The 3,636-nt window shown below is 49.6% G+C and overlaps 1 pseudogene; it reads left to right on the top strand.

Moving 5' to 3' along the window:
- Window positions 1-3,136: 3,136 nt before the first annotated feature.
- On the top strand, window positions 3,137-3,410 carry LOC146009772 (bolA-like protein 2 pseudogene; annotated as a pseudogene).
- The last annotated feature ends 226 nt before the right edge of the window (window positions 3,411-3,636 follow it).

Genomic DNA, 3,636 nt, shown 5'->3' with positions numbered 1-3,636 from the left:
CCCTATTCCCGGGTAAATCCCTGCATTTTCTGTTGTGAAAGGGGTATTATTTCAAAGAGCCGTGACCTGCAGTGCTCTGAATACAGCCCGGCAGCCCCCTGCTCTCTGCCCCGCTGTCAATGACTGTCACCCCTGCAGCTTTCACTCCAATTCTTCTCCCCGCTTTCACCTCAGCCCGCTCCCCCCCTTTAATCATTTGGTGCCGGCGCCCGGCGTGCTCCCCCGACATCACGCACAACAACAGCGCGCACAATATTTCAAATGTCCACTCGGCTAGAGGGGACACCAGGAGGGGAGTGGGAGCGTGCTCTGCGCTGCGCTCTGCTCCTCTCCCCATAGAAGCAGCTGCACCGTTCTCTATCTCTCCCTGCAGCAGTAGCAGCGAAGGCTCATATAAAAATTTACAGTAAGTGGCACTTTTGGGGGCATTGCTTAAGGGACGCTACAAGTGGCAGTATGTGGAGGCATTACGCATAATGTGTGGCTTAATGTGTAAGGGGCATTACGGTGTGCAGCATCATGTGTAAGGGGCATTATGTGTGCAGCATTATGTGTAAGGGACATTATGGGCGGTATTCAATGAGAATACCTGCGAGGTGCAGCGAATCCTTTTTAGGATTCGCTGCACATTCGCCACGTTCCGGAGCCGGCGGGCTCCGGTATTCAACGTGTCAGGGGCTCGCTGCCCCTGACTGGCGAATATGAGCTCCTGCGGCGATTGCCGCAGGGAGCCTGAGGACGGTGGCAGGCAGAGAGATGGAAGTCTCTCTGCCTGCCCCAGAACTTTGTGGGGGGGAGATGGGCTCCCCGGGTGCCAGGCAGCACAGGCTGACCCCCGGGGGTGCCAGCAGGGGACCGTATATTCACTATACGCGATCGTAACGATCGGGTGCAGTGAATATATGAATATGTAATGAGCGGCTCGGCTCCGGCGCCCCCTGCTGGCTGCTGTGTAAAAAAAAAATATATATATATTTTTTTTTAAATTAAATATATATTCATGTGCTTACAGCACATGCATAAAAATAGCATGCCCCTCCTCAGAATAAAATTCCTGATTTTTTGACACCAAATGTAAAAAACAAAACACTTTATTTTAAAAGTTCACATTCCACTTCACCATAAAAAGATAGCGATTGCTACTCGGTGAATCATGGTGAAAAAAACCTTGAAATGTATTCGCCATGTGGTCATTGAATAGGGTGATTCTCTGTTTTAGTCAGAAATTCGCCAAACAGCACAAATTCGCCATAAAAACATGGCGAATCAGGCTCATTGAATACCGCCCTATGTGTGCAGCATCATGTGTAATGGGTACTATGGTGCGCGGCATCATGTGTAATGGGTACTATGGTGTGCGGCATCATGTGTAATGGGTACTATGGTGTGCGGCATCATGTATAATGGGTACTATGGTGCCATCAAGCAAGAACCCCCTAGCAATGAGCACGTAGGTAAGCAGCACTTATGTGGCAAATATGTAATGGGCATTATGGTTTGTTATATAGTATGTAATGGGCATCATGATGTGTGGCAAAATGTGTAATGGGCATTATGGTGTGTGGCCTTAAGTGTAATTGGCATTACGGCGTGTGGCTTTATGTGTAATGGGTATTACGGAGTTTGCTAAAACATGTAATGGGCATTACTGTGTATGGTCTAAAGTGTAATACCACACCCCTTTTTGTGATGCCACGCCTCCTTCCCATGATGCCACTCCCCCTTTTTGCAGCGTGGCTACGCCGCGCAAAGGTCTCCCTATTATGTCTAGATCTGGGACCACCCATTATCATAATTCTAGATTCGCCTATGTCTGCCAGTGAGTTCCAGCCGGTGATTAGTTGCAGTGGTTGGGGGTGTCAGTTGGTGTGGCACCACAAAGAAACCTGCGGAGGAAGAAACGCGTTGGTGGACTGTATATGAAGCTTAAAGGAGACAGTGGAACCGGGATCTGAACAGAGGAAGTGCCCAGCTGAAGTGCCTGTGTGGGACCGTGTTTGAGCGCATTTGGAACTGGTGATATCTCAGTTCCTACAAAATCTGGTAATCCTCAGTCTCTGTTCTGCTTAGGATATCTGTGCACTTTATCTACAGTGCTCATTGTGTATGAAGTTTTTAAGGATTTTATCCAATCTCCTTTTAAATACTGTGTGTAATTGCTGTTATTAAATTATGTGTTTTGTGATTGACGTACTTCACTATTCCATTCATTTATTCTTTCACATGTGCTGAGTGAATCTGAGAAATCAGTGCAAATTCAGGATTCCAAGCGCCTGATAAGTTACTTTCCCAATTTTTGTCTATGTGGGGTAAAGCAACCTGGAGCTTTCCCACTGGCCCGCATTGGTGTAAAGTGAGCAGCCTCCCGTATGTTTATAGCAGCAGCACAAACAGTATAGTGAAAGACTGCTCTGTCAAACGGTTTACCCAATCTACAGTATAATCGCTGCAACTCTCATCTCATGTTATTTAACATCAGGGAACCCTCCCCATAAAGGAGAAAATAAATATCAGCATTCGTTCATATCCCTAAATGGTTACCCTGTAATACCGGACATGCTTGCTCACAATACCTACCAGCCCATACACATGTCATGGCAGCTAGCAGTGGATGATTTAGGTCTGAAAGGGAATGGGTGACCCAGGGGCGTAGGGAGGGCGGAGCCGTCGGAGCACGTGCTCCAGGTGCCGAAAGATTACATGGCACCGGAGCCGTGCAGTGCAAACTGTGCCGCCGGCTCCCCCACTCCCCGCTGTGCCCGGCTGAGCTGCGGCACTTCTCTGTCCACCGCTATGTTCAATGAAGTCTCCTGCTGGTGGGCACAATAGGCGATTGCGGTCCAGCAGCCAATCATAAGCAGCATTGGTAGCTGCTGGGCCGTTAGTGCCTATTGGCTAGCGGTCCAACGGGAAACTTCATTAAAAAAAACGTCCGACACTGACAGGACAGCTCAGCCAGGCACAGCGGGGAGCAGGTGGCATACCCCCTTGGCAACGAGCTATTAAGAATATAGGATGGGAGATGAGGCGGCGGTTGGGGCCAATGGCGAGTGGCGACGGACTGGGAGTGCTTCTGCGGCAGTGAGTGGGGTCTGTGACTGCGCAGAACGGAAAGTGGCACCAACGTTAGCTGATCATGGCAGGGAACGGAGTGGTGACCGCAGAGTCCCAGAGGGAGAAGCTGAGGCGGGAGCTGCAGGCTGAGCATGTTGAGGTGTTAGACACATCCCCAACCACTGCTCCACCAGCTTCAAGGTACAGTAGTAATCGTCTCACCTCTGTTTGATGGAAAGCCTCTCCTGCTTGTCAATAGCTGCCTGTCCGAGGAGCTGAGGATCATTCATGCCTTTCAACAGAAGACCTTGACTCCAGCTCAGTGGGAACAAGAAAGGCAAACTTATTTATGTTAAATGATAACCTTAGGGAGTCTATTTATGAAGCACTGATATCCAGAATTTTTGTTTTGTTTTTGTTTTGTGTGGGGGGGGGGCGCAAAACATGCCCATGCTCCGGGCACCGTGGCACCTAGCTACACCACTGCATACCTCCCAACTTTTGATCTGATGGAGGCAGGACGATGCTGCTGCGCGCTGCAGGCGTGGCCTAATTCAGGGGGCGTGGCCTATACTCACGGCT

This window comes from Crinia signifera, chromosome 6, assembly GCF_055691185.1.
Source record: "Crinia signifera chromosome 6, ASM5569118v1, whole genome shotgun sequence".
Classification (NCBI taxonomy): domain Eukaryota; kingdom Metazoa; phylum Chordata; class Amphibia; order Anura; family Myobatrachidae; genus Crinia; species Crinia signifera.
Note: the sequence above shows the minus strand (reverse complement) of the source record. Positions and strands in the feature narration are given on the sequence as shown.